The sequence below is a fragment of the Rhinolophus sinicus genome, chromosome 2 (assembly GCF_057876585.1).
Source record: "Rhinolophus sinicus isolate RSI-liver-muscle chromosome 2, RSI-T2T, whole genome shotgun sequence".
NCBI lineage: Eukaryota > Metazoa > Chordata > Mammalia > Chiroptera > Rhinolophidae > Rhinolophus > Rhinolophus sinicus.
The window spans coordinates 118,290,176-118,314,889 of record NC_142502.1 but is presented as its reverse complement, the minus strand read 5'-3'; positions in this window follow the sequence as shown (position 1 = coordinate 118,314,889).

Below are 24,714 nucleotides of genomic sequence, written 5' to 3'. Positions count from 1 at the left end.
AGTTCTGAAAAGACTGCATGAAAAAGCTAGACAACCTGCATTTTTTGCCTACAACTCATGGCTTTTGCATCATGACAATGCACAAGCTCACACAGCACTGTCTGTGAGGGAGTCTTTAGCCAGTAAACAAATGACTGTATTGGAACACCCTACCTACTCACCTGATCTGGCCCCCAACGACTTCTTTCTTTACATGAAGATAAAGGAAATATTGAAAGGAAGACATTTTGATGATATTCAGGACATCAAAGGTAATACGACGACAGTTCTGATGGCCATTCTAGAAAGAGTTCCAAAATTGCTTTGAAGGGTGGACTAGGCACTGGCATCAGTGTTTAGCTTCCCAAGGGGAGTACTTTAAAGGTGACCATAGCAATGATATTCAGCAATGAAATATGTAGCACTTTTTCTAGGATGAGTTTGCAAACTTCATTGTCTGACCTTGTATACACCAATATCAAACTATCAGAAAGAGAAATTAAGAAAGCAATCCCCTTTACAATTGCATCAAAATAAAATAAAATACTTAAGAATAAATTTAACCAAGCAAGCAGAAAACCTGTACTCAGAAAATTGTAAGACATTGAAGGGTGAAATTAAAGAAAATGCAAATAAATGGAAACATATACCATGTTCATGGATAAGAAGAATCAATATAGTTAAAATGTCCATACTACCCACAGTAATATATAGATTTAACACAATCCATATCAAAATTCCAATAACATTTTTCATAGAACTAGAAAAAATAACCCTAAGAGGACCATAAAAGACCCCCAAATAGCCATGGCAATCTTGAGAAAGAACAAAGCTGGCAGTATCAGGCTACCTGATATCCAATTATACCACAAGGCTATAGTAAGCAGAATATTGGTATTGACATAAAAACAGACACAGATCAATGGAACAGAATAGAGAGCTCAGAAGTAAATCCATGCCTATATGGTCATTTAATCCATGATAGAGAAAGCAAGAATTTACATTGGGATAAAGACAGTCTGTTCAATAAATCATGCTGGGAAAACTGGACAGATATGTGCAAAAAATGAAACTGGACTACCTTCTTACACCATATACAAGAATAAACTCAAAGTAGATTGAAGACTTAAATAAGACCTGAAACCATAAAATTCCTAGAAGAAAATATAGGAAGTAAACTTTCAGACAGTATTCTTACTAATACTTTTACTGATATATCTCCTCGGGCAAGGGGAACAAAAGAAAAAAATAAACAAATGGAACTACATCAAACTGAATTTTTTTTTTTTTTTTCTCAGCAAAAGAAACCATCAACAAAACAAAAAGACATCCTACTGAATGGGAGAATATATTTGCCAATAATACATCTGATAAGTGGTTAATATTCAGAATTTATTAAAAAGCTCATACAATTTAACACCAAAAGAAAACAAACAATCCAATTAAAAAATGGGTGGAAGACATGAATAGACATTTCACCATTTTGCCATACACATGGCCAATAAACATATGAAAGATGCTCAGCATCACTAATCATCAGAGAAATGCAAAAACCACAATGAGAGCATGATGTCATAGGAATGGTGGCAGCGAGGTGCACTTTTTGAGTTCTCCTCCGGATCTTATCAGAATCGGGACATTTATAACCCATCAAAGGACTCCCTGCTCATCACGCAGAACAGCTAAGAGACTTGTGCAAGGATTACTTATAGGTAGGGAAATTGGGCGAGCAGGGGAAGAGGGAAAGGAGCGGAGTGGAGATGCGGCCTGCATGTATGGCTCGGGGACAGGGTCCGTATCAGCGGAGATGGAAATGCTGTCCGCATCTGCAGCTGTGGAAATGCGATCCACACCTGTGGCTGTGGAGAGGCGACCCGCATCTGCTGTGGTGGAAACCCGGCCAACATCCGCAGCTGCAGAGATGCAGGGGATCCCAGGACGGAGCAGAGAACACAAAAGCCAGGAGGTAGGCTCTTTCCCTGCATCCCACAGCTGATCTCTCTCACCGAGGGGGCAGCATGTCTAGCATTCTAGGCAATAAGCTCAGCTGATACCACCAGTTAAGCCCTAGGCCGGACAAAGGACACAAACTCCATACCTGGGCCCCTCCCCCCACTCTTCCAATACTACCCCCACCCTTCCAGAGACTTGAACTGGCCCCTGAACTGAGGAGTGGTGTCAGATTTCAGAGGAGCCTTGGTGCTCGGACTCTGGGAAGATTGGCAGGCGGCTCTGGCCCAGGGAGGACGCTGGGAGGAGTGTGGTTTTTGCTGGGCTAGGAGACAGGGGACTCCTCAGACCCCAGCCACCACCTTTTCTGGCCTGCAGGAAGAGTATGACACAGCTGGGCTGGGAAAGAGAAGACCCCTCCATCCCCAGACCACACCCTTTCTGGCCTGCCTAGGGCGAGGCACTTACATCTGTGGAGGCACTCCCAGGGATCAGCAGTAAGCAGCAGATGCAGCTCCCAGCTTTCAGCAGCTCAGAAATCTCCCGCCCGCCACACACACACACACACACACACACACACACACACACACACGGAAGAAGTGCCCTAAGACTCAGGAGAACTGGACACAGGGCTGGTGGTGCTACTGTCAGTGTGCATGTGTGCAGGCAAGGGCAGAAACTGCACTGGCTTTGTAAAAACTACCGTTCAGACCCCTGAGCCCCACACATCTAAATCTGCAGTCCCACGTCACTCTGGGCACCAGGTGACCGGCTCTGCCTGCACAATATGCAGGGGACTCTTTGGTACAGCAGAGAAAAACCTGGAGACAACTTGGTGGGCTTAAGCCAAGACTGGCGCTGCTTTTTGTTTTGTTTTGTTTTGTCTTTATATCTTTGATATCTTTGCCTGTGTTGAGTGGGGGTTGGCGGTTGTTTTTACATGAATGTGAATGTATTTGATTTTTTCTTTGTTGTTGTTATGTTTGGTGATTTGCTTTGTTCTGAAATTGCCCTACCAGGGCTCAGCTTAAGAGGCACAAGATTCAACATACTCAGAGGCCAACTCCAGACCAAACCAGAGTACTACCGGGTTTGACCTACAAGTGACACACCCAGAGGGAATTCTCTAAAGGCACAAGAGCCCATAGAGGCCAAACTATATTTAAGCGGTCAATCCCCAGGTAGTAGAACACACTGCAGTGGGCAGAGCCAAGTCTCACAACACATCAGCCTAGGAGTTAACCCCATCCAGTCACAAGCGAAAAGCAATTAAAGATCTTCTTTAACAGGACAATATACATAACACAAGAGTCACCTTTGGAGCACACGCAGAGGAGAAGAACGAAGTAGTGCAAGTCAAATATAAAGGACACATACTACATAAGATAACCCAGCAAGAACTAAGAACTGTAGGGGATCTACCTAATACATTGAAGCAAACACAGAGAGTCAGCCAGAATGGGGAAACAAAGAAATATGTCCCAAATAAAAGAACAGAAGAAACCTCCAGAAATGGAAGCACATGAAATAGAGGTAACCAACCTATCAGAGACAGAGTTCAGAACACTGATAATAAGAATGTTTAAGGAGCTTAGAGCCAACATCAAGAAGGATAGAGAAATCATAATGAACAACCAGATAGAACTAAAGAACACAATTACTGAAATAAAGAACTCACTTGAAGGAATTGACAGCAGGTTAGATGAAGCAGAGGATCGAATCAGTGACTTAGAAGACAAGTTAGCAGAGATCACCCAAACAGAACAACAGAAAGAAAAAAGAATAAAAAACAATGAAGATGGTTTAAGAGACCTGTGGGATAACATCAAGCTCAACAACATGCGCATCATAGGAATACCAGAAGGTGAAGAGAGGAAGCAAGGGATCGAGAACATATTTGAAGTAATAATGTCTGAAAACTTCCCTAACCTGATGAAGGAAACCAACATACAAGCCCAGGAAGTGCAGAGAGTTCCAACCAGGATAAACCCAAACAGGTCCACATCAAGACACATTGTAGTTAAAATGGCAAAGGTTAAAGACAAAGAGAGAATCCTAAAAGCAGCAAGAGAAAGACAGAGGGTTACATACAAGGGAACTCCCATAAGACTATCAAATGACTTTTCTGCAGAAACATTGAAGGCCAGGAGAGAGTGGCAGGAGATACTGAAAGTGATGGAAAACAAAGGCCTACAACCTAGATTGCTTTATCCAGCAAGGCTATCATTTAAAATTGATGGAGAGATAAAGAGCTTCCCAGAAAAGAATAAGCTAAAGGAATTTATTAACACCAAGCCAGCATTGCAAAAATACTAAAAGGACTTCTGTAAATAGAAGAAAGATGAAAACAATCTAACTACAGATTTAAAAATGGCAAGAGCTATGTACCTATCAATAATCACTTTAAATGTAAACGGATTAAATGCTCCAATCAAGAGACATAGGGTGGCTGAGTGGATAAGAAAGCAAGACCCTTGTATATGCTGTATACAAGAAACTCACCTCAGATCAAAAGACACACACAGGCTGAAAGTGAAGGGTTGGAGTAAGATATTTCATGCAAATGGAAATGAGAAAACAGCTGGAGTTGCAATACTTATTTCTGAAAAACAGACTTTAAAATGAAGAAAATGTTAAAAGTAAAGGGATCGATCTGACAAGAGGACATAACCCTAGTAAACATCTATGCACCCAACATAGGAGCACCTAAATATATAAAACAGATATTGACTGACATAAAGACAGAGATCAACAGTAACACTATCATAGTAGGGGACTTCAACACACCTCTGACAACAAGGGACAGGTCTTCCAGACAGAAAATCAATATGGAAACAACAGCCTTAAATGACACATTGGACCACTTGGATTTAATTGATATTTTCAGAGCATTTCACCCCAATGCTGAAGAATACACGTTCTTCTCAAGCACATATGGAACATTTTCCAAGATAGACCATATGTTAGGCCACAAAAAAAGTCTTGATAAATTTAAGAAAATTGAAATCATACCAATTGTCTTCTCTGACCACAGTGCTATGAAATTAGAAATGAACTACAGAAAAAAAAAACTGGAAGACACACAAATTCATGGAGGCTGAATAACACGTTACTAAATAATGAATGGGTCAAGCAGGAGATCAAGGAAGAAATCAAAAGATATCTCGAGACAAACGAAAATGAAAACACGACGACTCAAAATCTATGGGATGATGCGAAAGCAGTCCTAAGAGGGAAATTCATAGCATTGCAGGCCTACCTAAAGAAACAGGAAACACACTAATCAACAGTTTATCTTCACACTTAAGTGATCTGGAAAAAGAACAACAAAACAAGTCCAAAGGGAATACAAGGAAGGAGATAATAAAGATCAGAGTGGAAATAAATGAAATAGAAACCAGAAAAAATAATACAAAAGATCAATGAGTCCAAGAGTTGGTTCTTAGAGAAGATAAAAAAACTGACAAACCTTTAGCCAGACTCATTAAAAAAAAGAGAGGACCCAAATTAATAAAATCAGAAATGAAAGAGAAGTAACAACAGACACCGCAAAAATACAAAAAAATTTATGCAACTATTTGCCAACAAATTTGACAATCAGGAAGAAATAGACAATTTTCTAGAGGCGTACAACCTTCCAAGGCTAACTCAAGAAGAAACAGAAAACCTGAATAGACTGATTACTACCAGGGAAATTGAATCAGTAATCAACAATCTCCCAACAAACAAAAGTCCTGGACCAGATGCCTTTACAGGTGAATTTTACAAAACGTTCAAAAAAGAATTATCACCTATTCTCCTCAAGCTCTTCCAAAAAATCCAGAAGGAGGGAAGGCTCCCAAACACTTTTTATGAAGCCACTATCACCCTGATCCCAAAATCAGACAAAGACACCACAAAAAAAGAAAACTACAGGCCGATATCTCTCATGAATATAGGTGCAAAAGTCCTCAACAAAATATTAGCGAACAGAATTCAGCAATACATTAAAAAGATGATACACCATGATCAAGTGGGATTCATCCCTGATATGCAAGTGTGATTCAACATCAGCAAATCAATTAATATGATACACCACATTAATAAAATGAAAAATAAAAATCACATGATCATATCAATAGATGCAGAAAAAGCATTTGATAAATCCAGCAGCCATTTATGATAAAAACCCTTAAGAAAGTGGGAATAGAGGAATATCTCAACATAATAAAGGCCATATATGATAAACCCACAGCTAACATCATACTCAATGGGGAAAAGCTAAAACCATTCCCCTTAAGATCAGGAACAAGGCAAGGTTGCCCACTTTCTCCACTTCTATTCAACATAGTGCTGGAAGTTCTAGCCATAGCAATCAGACCTGAAAAAGAAATAAAAGGCATCCAAATCGGTAAGGAGGAAGTAAAATTGACATTATATCCAGATGATATGATACTATATAGAGAGAACCCTAAAGACTCCACCAAGAAACTATTAGAGCTGATAGATGAATCTAGTAAAGTAGCAGCATACAAAATTAATATTCAGAAATCAGTTGCATTTGTATATACCAATAATAAAACATCAGAAGAAGAAATTTAAAAAGCAATCCCATTTGCAATTGCTCCAAAGACTATAAAATACCTGGGAATAAATTTAACCAAAGAAGTAAAAGATCTGTACTCAGAAAATTATAAGACACTGACAAAAGAAATGAAAGAAGATACAAATAGATGGAAACACATGCCATGTTCATGGATAGGAAGAATTAATATAGTTAAAATGTCCATACTGCCTAAGGCAATATACAGATTCAACACAATTCCTATCAAACTACCAACGACATTTTTCACAGAAATAGAGCATATAATCCTAAAATTTATATGGGACCATAAAAGACCCCGGATAGCCTCAGCAATCTTGAGAAATAAGAACAAAGTGGGAGGTATAATGATACCTGACATCAAATTATACTACACGGCTACAGTAATCAAAACAGCATGGTACTGGCATAAAAACAGACACATAGCTCAATGGAACAGAATAGAGAGTCCAGAAATAAATCCATGCCTATATGGCCATTTAATCTACGACAATGGAAGCAAGAATGTACGGTGGGGTAGAGACAGTCTATTCAATAAATGGTGCTGGGAAACCTGGACAGACACATGCAAAAAAATGAAGCTGGACCACCTCCTTATACCATATACAAAAATAAATTCAAAATGGCTTAAAGACTTAAATGGAAGATCTGAAACCATAAAATTCCTAGAAGAAAATATAGGAAGAACCTTCACAGACATTACCCAGAGTAAGATTTTTACTGATATATCCCCTCACGCGAGGGAAGTAAGAGAGAAAATAAACATGTGGGATTACATCAAACTAAAAAGTTTTTTCACAGCAAAGGAAACCATCAATAAAACAAAAAGGGATCCTACTGAATGGGAAAAGATATTTGCCAATGATATATCTGATAAGGGGTTAATATCACAAATTTATATAAAACTCACTAAACTCAACTCCAAAAAAACAAACAATCCAATTAAAAAATGGGCACAGGACATGAAGAGACATTTTTCTAAAAAGGACATACAGATGGCAAACAGACATATGAAGAAATGCTCAGCCTCACTAACCATCAGAGAAATGCAAATGAAAACCACAATGAGATACCACCTCACCCCAGTCAAAATGGCTATCATCAATAAATCAACAAACAACAAGTGCTGGTGCGGATGTGGAGAAAAGGGAACGCTTGTGCACTGTTGGTGGGATTGCAGATTAGTGCAACCACTATGGAAAACAGTATGGAAGTATCTCAAAAATCTGAAAATGGAACTACCTATGATCCAGCAATCCCACTCCTAGGTATTTATCCGGAGAAATCCAAAACTCCAATTCAAAAATCTTTATGCACGCCTATGTTTATAGCAGCACTATACACAATAGCCAAGACATGGAAACAACCGAAATGCCCATCGGTAGATGACTGGATTAAGAAACTGTGGTACATTTATATAATGGAGTATTACGCAACCATAAAGAAGAAAGAAATCTTACCATTTGCATCAACATGGATGGACCTAGAGAACATTATGTTAAGTAAAATAAGTCAGACAGAGAAAGACAAATACCATATGATCTCACTTATATGCGGAATCTAAAGAAAAGAATAAGTGAATGAACTAATCAGAAACAGTTTTGGAGACATAGAGGAAAAACTGAGGGTTGCTAGATGGGCAGGGGGGTGGGGATAAGGGGGAAGGTGAGGGGATTAGAAAATAGTCGGTAACCACAAGATGGCCACAGGGTTTTGAAAATTAATTTAGGGAACATAATCAATAATGTAAAGATTTTGTAGGTTATCTGATGGACATGTGTCCCATTTGGGAGACCACCTCAGGGATGATGTAGATGCCTGATATCTGCACTGTACACACGAAGCTGAACAATAATGAATGCCAACTATAATTTTATATATATATATATATATATATATATATATATATATATATATATATATATATATATATATTTATGTATGTATATGGTTACAAGAAGCGGAGTACAGCATTAGGGATAGAGACAGTGAAATGTAATGGCTCTGTGCGATGTGACAGGGATAGTGGATGGGGGGATGGGGGTTCACACAGTGTGAGGGATATAAATGATAAACATCTAAATAAATAAATAAATAAATATAAATAAATAAATAAATAAATAAACACAATGAGGTATCACCTCACACCTGTTGGATGGCTATTGCCAATAAACCAAGAAACAAGTGCTGGCAAGAATGCTGAGAAAAGGGAACCCTCGTGCACTGTTGTTGGTGGGATTGCAAATTGGTGCAGCCACTATGGAAAAGAGTATAGAGGTCCCTCAAAGAAATTAAAAATAGAACTACCTTATGACCCAGCAATTTCACTCCTGGGTATTTATCCAAAGAAATCCAAAACACTAATTCAAAAAGATATATGCACCCCTATATTTACTGAAGCACTATTCACAATAGCCAAGATATGGAAACAACAGAAATACCCATCAATAAATGACTGGATAAAGAAATTGTGATACATTTATATGGTGGAGTATTACTCTGCCATAAAACGAATGAAATCTTAACCATTTGCAATGACATGGACAGACCTAGAGGTTATTATGCTAAGTGAAATAAGTCGGAATGAGAAAGACAAATACCATATGACCTCAGTTATATGTGGAATCTAAAGAACAGAATAAATAAGAAACAGAAATAGACTGATAGATACAGAGGAAACACTGATTGTTGCCAGATGGGAGGATAGTTGGAGGATGGGTGAGAAAGACCAAGGGTATCAGGAAGTACAAACTGGTAGTCTCAAAATAGACATGGGGCTGTGAAATACAGTGTGGGGAATATAGTCAATAATGTTAAAATGTATGGTGTCAGATGACTACTAGACTTAATGGGGGAATCACTTCACCAATTATATAAATGCCTAACCACTGCACTGTACACCTGAAATTAATATAAAATAATATTGAATGTCAACTGGAATTAAACTAAACAGCCCATGTAGTGGAAGAAACTATACATAAAACTCCCTCCTCATCTGTCACTTCCACCTGCCCTGACCCCAGCTTTGCTTTCCTCCACCTTTAGCATGAAAGTGACTTCCTTTCATCCCTTCATAGTATTTTTTTATTCTTGTCATATAACATATTTTACAGGATCTAGTTACTTCTTATATTTTTTGATGGTATAAAAATAAACAAATATATAAATAATATAAATAATTTGCAATAATAATTACACAAACTATTTGCCTTATATATCTCTCCTTTCATATCATAAGTGTAGTGATTATGTATAAAGTAATAATCTGTATAGGGATGTGAAAATATTGTTTCATTTGCTGTTCCCTGCCCTTTCACTGTGTGGCCAATCCTCTAACATTTGGTAGCCAGATGGAAAGGACCAATGTAGTGAAGATCAGAGAAAAAAAGGACTGCGTTTATACTTAGTGTCTAAATTCAAAATAGGACCTAGTGTGGGTTAAAATAGATTTAAAACACAGTGCAAATATGTAGAACAGACACCCCCAAGAGACACATACACAAAAAGAAAAGAAAAGAAAAAAAAAAAGGTCCGCACTTGAATAATCCATTCTGGGAAGGTAAATAGAGAATTTTGGGGGAAAAGAATAGGGTTGGAAGAAGTAGGGGGCAGGCGTTCTCTTCCTATGTCCATATCTTGGTATGAGAGAGGTGAGCAGTGAAACAGAATGTTCCTTGCTGTTTTGGCGAACCTAGAAGTGCAGAGGATTTGCAATCTACTTTGAAGGCAGCAGATAAAAAATGCAATATCCCATGCCACCAAGGTATAGAACACCGGAAGTCCCTGAGCTTGCCCAGGCTCCTTGTTGGAATGGGACATCTGTAAATTGCAACAGGGTCTCAGCAGGGCTCTGAAGTCAGCTAAGAGAGAGCAATGTCTTATGAGGAAGTCACCAAATAGGATCATGAGAAAATGCATCAGAAAGACATGGTGTGAACCATTTGTCAAGGATAAAGGATAAAAATCCATTGCAACTTGAAGTACAAATGTTCTTTGACTTACAATGGGGCTGTCTTACTAAACCCATGATTAGTTGAAAACATCATATGATGAAAGTGCATTTAATGCACCTAACCTACTGAACATCATAGCTTAGCCTAGCCTACCTTAACCATTCTCAGACACATCAGCCTACAGTTGGGCAATTATCTTGAATTTCATTTTGTTAACCTAAAAATAAAAGACCTTTCAAAATGAGAGGCAACAAGCATTTATTTGAGATCAGAAAAAGGAATACCCATTTGGAAAATATTGATTCAAGCAGATGCCCTAATAATGCTCCAGTTAGGAGACAAAGTGAATGGGTATTTCAGAGAAAGAGAAGGGGAACAATTTCATCAATAGAAGGAAGACGTTTCTATTGGTGCATATGACATAATATAGTGACACTAATACTAAACAGTTTTTTAAATATTGTTAGTCTGGTAGTCATCAGTCTCATAGTTATAATAACTGCTTTCTGGTTATCTTTCAAAACAGTTCTTTGGGATATGATACTGCTTTAGGCCCAGTACAAAGGTTATTTTTCCATTTTGACATGCCAAATGTTTGAGGCATAAGATGAGCAAGGCAGTTCCTCTGGCATGGCACCTCTGTATCCATTTTAAAGTATCTCCATTTGTATTACTGTTTACAATTTCAAGACTGATTGCCTACCTATTCTTCTCATCAGAAGCAGGAGACATAGATGGGCATTTGGTAGACATGATACGGGATGTGAAAACACAAAACACTATACCCAAAAAATCTTGGCACCATGTTACACTGTAGAGTATCAGTTGTTTACCCTCATGGTCACATGATTGACTGGCTGAAAGCTGTGACTCATTGACGCTGTCTAGCATCATGAGAGAGTGTCAGAGCACATATCACTAGCCTGGGAAAAGATCAAAATTCAAAATTTGAAGCATGATTTCTATTGAATGTGTATTACTTTTGCACCATTGTAAAGTTGAAAAATTGTAAGTCAAACCACTGTAAATCATGGAATGTCTGTATAAGCAATGCCAGGGAAACAATGTGGGGGTGGTGGGGATTGGGAAGCCTCCAAGCTCAGCTTGCTTCCTGATCTTAGAGTCTGGACTGGAGGAGTGTTGAAAAAAGAGCTTTGCAGGGTACCCACATGGAAAAGCAGATTCTAAGTCTCCATAGTCTTGATGGGAAAGGGGTCATATCAACAACTGGGAATTTAGAAACTCCTTCCTCTTTTCTTTTCTTTTTCTTTTCTTTTCTTTTCTTTTCTTTTCTTTTCTTTTCTTTTCTTTTCTTTTCTTTTCTTTTCTTTTCTTTTCTTTTCTTTCTCTCTCTCGCTCTCTCTCTCTCTCTCTCTCTCTCTGATTTTTCAAACAAGCAAGTATCTAAATTATAGGTTTGAATCGATGGAGGAATCACTGGATTGGATTGAGGACAAATCCAACATTGATGGTCTATGTAGGCTGATATTTAGAGCCAAAACTTAAATTGAGTCAAAGACATAAAATTATAACTTTGCACACCTATGTTTTGGGAGTTTTGCATGACTGTATAATTCATATTCATTAAATAGACTGTTTGACAATAAACACCATGTAGAATTTTATTACTTCCTAACATTTTATTATGAAAATTTTTAGACTTTTACAATAAATTTGAAAGAATTTTGCAGTGAAGATGCATATGCTGACCATCTAAATTGTACTAACATTTTAATGTAATTACTTTGTTATATATCTATATATTTACTAATTCCTATATTCATCCATAAATACATATTTTATTTTTGAAGCACTTCCAAGTAAATTGCAGACATTAATATAATTTCCCACAGTGTTTCTTTCAACATCCATATTATTATTAACTAGAGTTCAATATTTCTTTGGAGCTTTTTTTATACGTGGTGTAAAACATGCATAGAAAGAAATGATAAACTAATAAGTGTACATATTCTGAGTTTTCGTAATGCATATACTTGAGTAACTCAAATCCCTATGAATAGTAATAGAACAGGAATATTAAAAGTCCAGATAGTATATATATTTAAGTTTTATAGACCACATAGAGACTCTGTCACATATTCTTTTTTATTTGTTTGTTTACAAACTTTAAAATATTTAAAAAACATTCTTAGCTTGTGGGCAACAAAAAATAGGTTCTCTGGGGATCAATTTCTCATTTAGGACTGCATCTAATCGTCTTTAATGTCCTTACCATCTCTAAGGACCCCACAGTGCCACACGTACATTACTTACACTTTTTTTTTTTTTTTTTTGGTCAGTCTGTCATTTTTGGTTGAAAATGTATTTTTTATACTTTTATTCTTTATTTTTAAATTGTTTAACATTGACCAATTCTAATTTGAAAAGTAACAAACCAACAAGCAATTTGAGGTCCCAGAAGATAAATAATTTGGTGCAATGTAAATGGAATTAGATGAAATATAAGATTTTCTACCAAGGAAAGGTAACATTAATTCTGAATTTTTCCATATATATATATTTTTTTTTTCTTCCTAATAAAATTATAGTAAAAATAAAAGCTCTTTTTGGTTGTCATAGTTGCCATTTGTATTAGTTATCTATTGCTATAACAGATCACCCTAAACTCAATGGCTTAAAAACAGCATACCCCTACTGTCTCACCATTTCTGTGGGTCAGGCATCTGGAGATAACTGAGTCCTCTGCTTCAGCATCTCTCATGAGATGGCAAGCTGCAACCAAGGTGATAACCAGATCTGGCGTCTCCTGTGAAGGCTCAACTGGACAATGATCCACTTCCAAGTTCACTTAACATGATTGCTGGCAGCAATCAGATCCTTTTGTGCTGTTGGACTCAGGGTCTCAATTCCTAGCTGTCTGTTGGCCAGAAGCCACCCTCAGTTACTTACCACTTTTGGCCTCCCAAACATGGCAACTTGGTTCCTCAGAAGCATCAAGGGAGAGAGTCCTAGGAAGATGGAAGTTTGATGCATAATCTAATCGTGGAAGAAATGTCCCCTCAACACAGATAACATATGAGCTAGCAGCAAGGTAGTCAAGGAGACAGGATTATACAATGCAGTGCATATCAGGAGGAGGGTTTATTGGTACACTCTTAGAAGCAGCACACCACACCTCTTGGTTCTGTACTTCGAATGGATCAAATATAGGTTTGTAAATCATTGCATAGTAAAATGAAAGCTGAGGACAATTAAGTATGATCATACATTAGCCATAATGTAAACATATGCCGTGAGAAGACTTTCTTTTCTGTACAAATTGGTAAATGTCATTCTCAGGAATTAAAACAAGTATGGAGTGCCTTCTTATCTTTTACCTGCCGGCTTACCATAGTACCTACTGAAAAGCAGTGGGGTGCCTCTTGTGCTTGTGTCTCCATGCTTCAGGAAAAGAGCTAGAGAACACAGCAAACATCTTGCTTTCCTTTTGTTTAATAGGTAACTCGTTCTCAGGAATGTATTTTAGAATTTCATAGTGCTTAACCTTTTCTTGAAAGGCTTCATTTAACTGAGCTGATTTCTTCTGCTTTTATGCAGACAGTTTGTAAATAAGCCCAGTACGTGAGAAATAATGGCTGTACAAAGCACAACCTGAGTGAGAATTTGTCTGAAAGTATTGTTTGGAAACGGATGCAGGCCAAATCAGAAGTAGGCTTCAAAACTATTAGAAGACAACCAAGAGGAAAAATGGATTAGGCCTCAGCAATATTATCCTTGCTTAGCAGGTAAAAAAATAAAATAAGACCTTTGTTTCAGGAAACTTGACTCTCTTATCAATTCTCTAATTTTGGATGAGCAACTACTCTCCTCATTCCCTTTCTTCGGCTCACTTTTTCAGCTTTTGCTTTATTGAGAACATACTTTTATTCATTGGTTTACATCTTCCAGTGCTTGGCACATAGTAGGTACACATACATTTGTTGTATGGGTAAATAATAAATCTACCCATCCTTGATGGCAGAACCTTTTAGCATTTTATATGTAATAAAATACCTAACACTTTACTTACACTTATCATAAATGCTTCCTATTTTTTCTTGCTGTAGCACCTTGATTTATAAAATCAAGATAGCACTAGTAATTCCTTATCTTTATTCTGACCACATGTAGGTTGCATTGTCATTCAGTCAAACCTGTCACTTATTATTTGTACAAACTAACCTTACTTAGTTTATGCACATTAACTTGATGTCATATAACTTATTCTTATATTGCTGAGGGCTTGTCATTGTGTCTGTTAGTATCTTTTATATGGCCCCTGTTTTTCTTGACTGGCTAACTTTCTATAAATGTGGAGTGCAAACAATATTAATTTTAATTCATACAATTTGTGTGTCTAAAAATGTAACTATTTTTCTATTCTAAACATTAAATGCTGTCTTAAGACCCTAGACTACAAGATGGCAGACAGCTTAATCTGGTTCCTTCCAGGTAATCCAATCATTTTAGAATTTGAACTCAGGAGATTGAAGGTTTGCCCTCACCACACTGGAAGAGGGCATTTCAGGAGCTGGTCACACACCCTCTGCGGGCACCCACCAAGGGTCTTCGTCCTGCTTCTTCTTTGTAGTAATTGACGTCTATGCTCACCCTCATGCACTGTAATGTCCACAGCCCAATTGTGCCTCATTTGCTAGCATCTTTCCTGCCCTCTAACTCTCTTAGCTTTCTTGGACCCTGCTGTGGATCAGTAACTCCAAGCCACTTTACTAACACGGTGTGGGGTACAAAGACTCTGTGAATGCTTATTAGCCCCACCACACAGCCATTTCTCTCATCCATTGCTACTCCACTGCTTCAACCCAGACTGGATAAAGTGTTTCTCTGAGAGGCTTGTCATTTCTCTAATCCACAGTTGAAAAGAGAGGTGTGGGTGTGGGATTCTGCCACAAGGTCACAGGTAATAGGTGACTCCAGACACTTTAGGACTTAGTCTGGGGAGTGTCATGTGATAGTATCTTTTCTGAGAACCCTGCCCCAAAGAATGGTTGCTCTATTGCTCTCATTTCATCTCTGAGGGGAAAAAACATGCTCACAGCCAGCAAGTCTTTTTCTAAAACTAAATTTTATTGAGAAAAAATTTACATGCAATAAATGCAACTATTTTAACTATAATTTGATGAATTTTTGACAAACACGTACACCTAAATACCATAACAACAGTCAAGATACACAATATTATCATCATTCCAAGGAATTTCCTTGGGCTGCTGGCACCAGGTAACCACTGATCTTTTTTTGGCACTAAAGATTAGTTTGCATTCTCTAGAAATTTCTTTAAATAGAGTCATACAGAAATTTCTCTCTTTTCTGTTTGCCTTCTTTCTCTCAGCATAATAGTTTTAAGTCCTATAATAGTTTTATGTTGTGCACACCATAGTTCGAGGTATACTGCGTTTTATGAATGTACCGTTTGCTTGTTCATTCATCTTTGGTGGATCCAGCGTTGATTATCGTTTGCTGTGTTGGCTATTATTAATAAAGCCATTATAAACATTCAGGCAAAAGTTTTCTGTGGACATATGTTTTAGTTTGCTTTGGGTACATACCTAGATGTCCAGTTGTTGGGTCATATAAGAAACTGTGGCAGAGTGATATTGTCCTAAAGATGTCCGTGTCCTAATTCCCAGAACCTGTGACTATGTGACCTCAGATGGCAGAAGAGATGTTAAAGATTTTAAATTAAGGATTTTGAGATGGGGACATTATTCTGGATTATCCAGGTAGGCCCAATATTGATCAGAAGGGCCCTCTATAAGACAGAGGCAGGAGGGTCAGAGTCAAAAAAAGATGTGATGACAGAAGCAGAAGTCAGAGTGATGCAAATCAGGAACCCAGGAATGAAGGCAACCTCTAGAAGTCGGAGAATGCAGGTACATGGATTCTCTCCTAGTGTCTCTGAAAGGATGCAGCCCTGCCAACATGTTGATTTTAGCCCAGTGAGACCCATGGGCTTTAGCTCAGTGAACTCCTGAATGATCAGATCATGCATCTGTGTTTTTTTTAAGCCACTAAGTTTGTGATAATTTGTTACATCAGTAACAGGAAACAAAGACATTGCCAAGCTGTTTTTAAAGTGACTGTACCATTTTACATTCCCACCAGCAATGCAGTAGAGTTCTAGTTGCTGGACATCCTAGACTCTTATCAGACTTATCATTTTAATCATTATACAGAGGGCGTAGTGGTGTCTCACTGCGGTTTTAAATTATATTTTCCTCATGACTAAACTATGTTGAGAATCTTTTCAGGGAGCTTTTGGGTTGTAAAATATCCTAAAATTTTGCCTAATTTGTACAGTGATTTGTCTTTTTACTATCTATGTAAATTCAAGTTACTATCTTGTGTCATTTTCTTTCAGCCTGAAGTATCTTCCTGTAGCATAATCGGCTGACAATAAATTTTCTTAGTTTTCCTTTATACAAAATGCATTTATTTTGTTCTCATTTTTTTGAGGGATAATTTACTGGATATAAATATAAAACTATTGGTTATAAGGTTGTTTTTTTCTAGCACTTTGAAAATATTATTTGCATGTCTCTTGGCCTTTATTATCTTTTCTGAGGAGAAATCAGCCACTAATCATATAATTGTTCTCACATATGTAATATGTAGTTTTTCATCAGTGTTTCTAAGACTGCCATTTTATTTTTGAGTTTCAGCAGTTCAACTGTGATTGTATATGAGTGAATTTCTTTATCCTACTTGGGATATGTTAAGCTTTTGAATTTTCAAGTGATTTTTTAAAACACTTTGGGGAATTTCTGGCTATCATTTCTTCAAATTTATTTTCTGCCCCTTTCTTTTTCTCTGTCTGCTTTTTCTGGGAATCCAGTTATACTTATGTTGGACAACTAGATATCATCCCACAACTTATTTTTCTTTCTGCAAACTTTTTTCTCTGGCCTTTGGATTGAGTTATTTCTATTGATTATTTTCAAGTTCCCTGATTCTTTCTTCTGCTATAGCCAATATATTATTGGCCTTTTAAGTTAATTTTGTATATTTATTAACTTTTTCACATTTAGAATTTCCATTTGTGTAATTTCCTTTTTTTTCTATTGAGATTCCCCTATATGTTCACTCATTAACAACATTTACTTTGATTCTTTGAATATACTCATAATTGTTGCTTTGAAAATTTTGGCTCATATATTCTACCTAAATTTGTCATTACTCAAGGTCAGTTTTTATTGACTGCTACTTGTTACTGAGTATAGGCCACATTTTCTTGTTTGCATATGTGTCTAGTGGTGTTTGATTAAAAACTTGATGTTGTAAATAATGACATTTTAGTGGCTCTGGGTTCTTTTCTATTTATATGAGAGTTATTGTTTCATTGTTCTGGTAACCAATTATCTTGCCTGGACTCAAACTTCAAGTTCTGTTCTCTACAGTATACAGCAACTAATATCAACACTCAGTTTTATAGTTTCTAGCTGCTGCTTCTTTCCGCCTTGTCCCCTGAGCATTTCCTTTGCACTTACGTTGTGCATTGATTTGTGAAGTCATTTAATGAAGCAGAAAACTCACAAATCTCTGTTTCAAAGATAGATGTTTCTATTGTCTCTTTTTACTTTTTCATTGCATCTCTTGGAGTCATCATATGCATGGATGTTTTAGCAGTGAGATGGGGATTTGGGTGGACTTTGTAATCATATTTTGGATCTCACCATTTCTGTGGCTACCTTGTTTCCAGAAGTTTCCAGTTGCCTTTTTCCAGCCCTGAATCTATCCTCTGCCACCTCAAACTGATATTAGTATGGTTTTCCAGATAGAGACTATAGAGTTCTCTCAGGTAAGAATGATATAAACCCACTATTCTCTTCTATTGCAGTTTCTCAAAAGTAACCTATCCTTCAGGGTTTGCCCGACTTTTTGGTCAATTGTTTAGATTTTATCCAGGTTTTAAAATAGTTATCTGCAAGAGGTTTTATGCGTCCATTTTGGTGCTATCACTACAAGGTTTTTCCTCTACCCATAAGATGTTTATCTTCTCTTGATAGTATACATGTATGTGCAAGTGGGGGGGGGGAAGGTACTTGTAGAGGTGGAATTAAATACAGGCATTGGGGATTATCTTCCAAAAGTCTTTAAAATAACTATATGGGAGTCTTTGAGTTTTGATATTTAAAGACAACATTTAAAACTCAAAATCCCTCTTCTGTCTCATACAATAGGTCCTCTCTCTCTCTCTCTTTTTTTTTTTTAATTAAAGTTTGTTGGAGTGACAACTGTTAGTAAAGTTACATAGATTTCAGGTGTACAATTCTGTATTACATCATCTATATATCAGATTGTGTGTTCACCACCCAGACTCAGTTCTGCTTCCACCACCATATACTTGATCTTCTTTACCTTCATCTACCATCTCCCTCCCCCCTTACCCTCTGGTAACCACTAAACTATTGTCTGTGTCTATGAGTTTTTGTTTCTTCATTTGTTTGTCTTGTTCTTTTGTTGTTTTCAGTTTTATATACTACATATCAGTGAAATCATAGGATTCTCTACTTTTTCTGTCTGACATATTTCGCTTAGTATTATAATCTCAAGAGCCATCCATGATGTCACAAATGGTACTATTTTATCTTTTCTTATGGCAGAATAGTATTCCATTGTGTATATATACCACAACTTCTTCATCCATTCATCTATCGAACAACACTTTGTTTCCATGCCTTGGCCACCATAAATAAAGCTGCAATAAATATTACAGCACATATGTCTTTGTGGATAAATGTTTTCAGATTTTTTGGGTAGATACCCAGGAGAGGGACCGCTGGGTCATATGGTAATTCTGTTCTAAATTTTTTGAGGAACCTCCACACTGCCTTCCATAATGGCTGCACCAGTCTGCATTCCCACCAACAGTGTATGAGGGTTCCTTTTTCTCCACAGCCTCTCCAACATTTGTTATTATTTGTCTTGATGATGATAGCCATTCTGACTGGTGTGAGGTGATACCTCATTGAGGTTTTTATTTGCATTTCTCTGATGATTAGTTATGCTGTGTGTTTTTCATATGTCTATTGGTCATTTGTATGTACTCTTTGGAGAAATGTCTCAAGTCCTCTGCCCATTTTTTTTTAATAGGAATTTTTCTTTTTTTGTTGTTGAGATGTATGAGTTCCTTATATATTTTGGATATTAGCCCCTTATTGGAGGTGTTGTTTGCAAAAATCTTCTCCCATTCTGTTGGTTGCCTCTTCATTTTGTTGGTTTCTTTTGCTGTGCAGAAGCTTTTTAGTTTGATGTAGTCCCATTCGTGTATTTTAGCTTTTTACTTCCCTTGCCTTTGGAGTCAAATTCATAAAATTCTCTTTGAACCCAAGGTCCATAAGTTTAGTACCTATGTTTTCTTCTATGCAATTTATTGTTTCAGGTCTTATGTTTAGGTCTTTGATTCATTTTGAGTTAATTTTGATACATGGTGACAGATAGTAATGTAGTTTCATTCTTTTACATATGGCTTTCCAATTCTCCCAGCACCATTTATTTAAGAGGCTGTCTTTTCTCCAGTGTATGTTTTTGGCTTCTTTGTCAAAACTTATCTGCCCATATTTATGTGGGTTTATTTCTGGGTTCTCGATTCTATTACATTGATCTGGGGTGTCTGTTTTTCTGCCAATACCATACTTTTGATTATTGTTGCCCTGTAGTACAAGCTGAAGTCAGGGAGTGTGATACCTCCAGCACTGTTCTTTTTTCTTAGGATTGCTTTGGCTATTCGGGGTCTTTTGTGGTTCCATACAAACTTCCTCTCTTTCATTTCTGATTTTGCTTATTTGTGTTTTTTCTCTTTTTATCTTAGTGAGTCTAGCCAAGGATTTGTCAATTTTATTAATCTTTTCAAATAACCAGCTCTTTAATTTTTTATATTGTCTTTTTGTTCTCTATTTCATTTAGTTCTACTCTGAATTTTTTTTTTTCCTTTCTGCTGACTTTGGGTTTCATTTGTTCTTCTTTTTCTAGTTCTTTAAGGTATAACATGAGGCTGTTTATCTGGGATTTTTCTTGTTTCTTGAGTTAGGCTTGTAATGACATTAATTTCCCTCATCAAACTGCTTTCGCTGCATCCCAAAAATTTTGGTAGGATGTATTTTCATTCTCATTTGTTTCTATGTATCTTTGATCTATCCTCTTATTTCATTTTTGAGCCAGTTGTTCTTTGTAAGTAAGTTTTTAGTCTCCATATATTTGTTGTTTTTCCTGCCTTCTTTTTGCAGTTGGTATCCAATTTCAAAGCCTTGTGATCAGAGAATATGGTTGGTATGATTTCAATCTTAAATTTGTTGAGGCTAGTTTTATGTCCCAATATGTAGTCTATCCTTGAAAATGTTCCATATACACTAGAAAATAATGTATAGTATGATGTTCTAGGATGAAGTGCTCTATAAATGTCATTTATGTCCATTTCATCTGATGTGTCATTTAGGGTTGATATTTCTTTCTTTAGTTTCTGTTTGGATGAACTATCCATAGCTATTAATGACGTATTTATGTCCCCTACTATAATTGTGTTGTGGTCAATTTCTCCCTTTAGTTCTGTTAGCAGTTGCTAGTTATATTTGCAGGTCCCTGATTGGGGGCATAAATATTGATAACTGCTATGTCTTCTTATTGTATAATCTCCTTTATCAATATGAAATGTCCATCTTTGTCTCTTGTTACCTTTTTCATCCTGAAGTCTGTTTCATCTGATATCAGTATGCCTATACCTGCTTTTCTCTGCATACCATTTGCTTGGAATGGCAATTTTCACCCTTTCACATTGAGTCTATATTTGCCCTTGTAGCTGAGATGTGTCTATTAGAGGCAGCATATGGTTTGGTTTAATTTTGTGATCTAGTCTGCTACTCTGTGCCTTTATATTGGTGAGTGCAGTCCATTTACATTCAGGGTGATTATTGATATATGAGGATTTCCTATCATTCTATCTTTGTTTTTTTTTTGGTAGGACCATGTCTCCATTGTTTCTTTGCCTTTTTGTTGTTGTCTATTACTTCAGTGTGGTGGTATTCTATGATTTTTTCACTCTGTTTCTTCCTTTATTATATTATATATTTCTGTTTGGATTTTTTTTTTTTTTTTTGAGTGGTTACCATTAAGTTTATGTAAAATAAAGTTTTTTATTTAGAATATTCCATTTTCTTCAGCATGCTTACTTTCTCTATTCACTTATGCCCATTCAGATCTTTACTCTTTCCCCTTTTATGTTTTTGTTGTCACAAATTGTCCCTATTTATGATTTGATTTCTGTGCTGCATTAGCAAGTTGTCTGTTTCCTCTTTTTCTTTTAGTGTTTGCTTGTTTGTTTTTCTTCTTTACACTGTATGTTATGTTTAAGTGTGTAATGTCTTTTTTGGTGTAGGGGTTTCCATTTCCTGCTTCTGTCTGTTTCTTCTAATACTACTCATGGTTTTGTATTCTTTTGCTTTTTTGTTTCAGATCAAATAGCCTCCTTCAATATTTCTTGTAGTGCAGGTCCTGTGTTAGAAAATTCCCTCAGCTTCTGTATGTCTGGAAAGGGCTTTATTCCCCCTTCATATCTAAAGGATATCTTTGCTGGACATATTATTCTTGGCTCATAATCTCTCTCTTTTAATACTTTGAATATTTGAGTCCATTCCCTCCTGGCTTGTAGCGTTCCTGCTGGAAAATCTGATGATAATCTGATGGCTTTCCTTTGTAAGTTACGGTCTCCTTTTGGCTGCCTTGAGGATTCTTTCTTTGTCATTAATTTTTGACAGCTTCAATAAAATGTGCCTTGGAAAAGGCCTGTTAGAGTTGAGGTAATTAGGTGTTCTATTTGTTTCTTGGATTCGAGGATCCAGTTCTTTCCACAAGTTTGGGAAGTTCTCATCGACTATTTGTTTGAATATACTCTCTGTTCCCTTCTCCCTTTCTTCTCCTTCTGGTATGCCCATTATTCTTGCATTGCTCTTTCTGATGGAGTCAGAAAGTTCCTGTAGAGTTCTTTCATTTCTTTTAACTCTCAAATCTCTTCTTCGATCTGTGTCATTTCCAGATTTCTATCTTCAATGTCACTGATTCTTTCTTCCATCTGGTCAGCTCTATTACCTAAGTTGGCTATTTCATTCTCATTTCTTTTACTGAGTTCTTAATCTCCAGAAATTATATTTGATTCTTTTTTAAAATTTCAATCTCTTTGGTAAAATGTTCATTTCATTCTTTGATTGTGTTTCTGAATTCATTAAACTGCCTGTCTGTATTTTCTTGCATTTCGCTGAGTTTTTTAAGAACTGAAATCTTGAAGTCTCCGTCATTTAAATCACTTATTTCCATGTCTTTAAATTCATTTTCTGGAATCTTCTAATTTTCTTTCTGAGTTGCCTTGTTATTTTGGTTATTCATGGCAATTAGTGAATTATTATTTTTCTTCCTAGGCATCTATAGGAGTGGGTTCTGCAACAGGTTAGTAGGAAGGGGTATTTCCTTTCCTTTTCAGTAGGTGTTGGTAGAATGCTTCATTTTCTTTACAACTGCAGCCTTTTATTTTCTCTCATGTTGTAGTGTTATATTTTCTCTGCACTGTTCTGGCTTCTCACACAATGGAGGGATTCCTGGAAGGTGGCTTCTCCTCTGTGAGCAGGTTGCCTGGGTCTCAGGGCACCTCCTCCATTGGGCGATGTGGAAAGCTTCTGAAGTTCCAAAGCTCTTCCTGTGGCAGTTTCAGAGCCTGTGTGTTTCAGCAGCTCTGTTTACTCCTGCAGGGATCCACCCAGATAGGGGGGGGTTGGGGGTGGGGTGGGTTGTAAGAGGTGGCTGTGAGCAATAACGACGACCACCAACACAGCCCATCCTGTACCCAGGGCTCCCTCCTTTTCACTGGAACTAGTTGAGGTGCAAGTCCATGGATGTGGGCCACAGTTCTCAGAACTGTAAATATTCTGTTCTTTTGATCTGACACTGCTACTGTTTCACTTCTAACACTGCACAGGTGGGGTGGGGTGAGCTTTCGGAGATTGGGGAGGTGCCTAAATCTTCTGTCCTCTTCTTGGCAATGAGGGCTTAAACCTCTGTTTTCACCCTTCTTCCTTCAGTCTTTGTTCTGGGGTCTCTGCTGTGAGCCTTGGGTTCAGCTGCATTATATGCTGATGCCTCAGGCAGGACTGTGGACCATAAGTCCAAATTTTTCCCTTTCCTGTGGCTGCAGTAGCTCTGAAATGCAGCAAGCTCAGAGCTCCGAGCTCTGTCTGCATCCTGTGCACCCCCACACCCCCGTGGCCCATGTCTCTGCACTTCCCACTTTCTTCCTCCCCCACTTGCCCAATTTGCCCACCTTTACACCTTTAGATGATGTGCATCTCTTAGTCTTGCCCGTCTGCTGTGCAGGGAGTCTTTTGTGGAATTATAGTTGTTCAATTTGTTGTAAATTCCAGGAGAGATTTCAAGAGGCTTACCTCACACCGCCATTTCTATGATGTCCCCTAGGTTTTCAGTATTATATCTCTGCTAGAAATATTTTTTTTTTTGCTAGAAATATTTTAAATTTAGTTGACATGACTGCTTTCTCTAGTTTCTATTGTATTCTCTTATCTGGCAAATGAATACCCCCTGAGGCACTAAACAATACTGAATTCATGACAGAAGGAAGACCACTATAATAAGAAAAAACGAGGAGGTTTTAGTTCATGTTCCCAAATTTTGTCATGCTACAGATATTATAAGTCTTACATAACTTAGTTTCACGTTCCTCTGAAGTACCTGATGGCATTCTTAATCCATTGATCTGATGTAATCTATTTTTTTTTTTTTTTTGGATACACCCAGGTGTTTACCCTTCTTTCAGGCCACATCTACTGGTTTCTCCAGTAATGGCTGTGTCCTCTTTATAGTTCCAGCTTCTCTCCAACAACTCCTCCTTCTGTGGTATCAGGTCCCTCAGGCAACCCATCCGGGATCTGATAAGCCACCACTTTCCTTTGTCCCTTCAGCCAGAGGTAGTAGCAGCCTCTTGCAGCTAATAATTTCTAAGATTCATTGTTGTCTCCTCTTCAGGCTCCCCGTTCTCCCATCACCAGTTCAACAATTTCCTACTTAAATTGTCTCTGAAACCTATAGTGGTTAATGTTGTCTTGACTGAACCCTGAGAGACATTCCTTATAAATATTTAAAACGCTCTGTTGGAATGGAAATAAGTGTGTAGGCATATAAAAAATTAAAGTAATTACTGTGGTAGAATCTAACATATAACATTCTTATAGT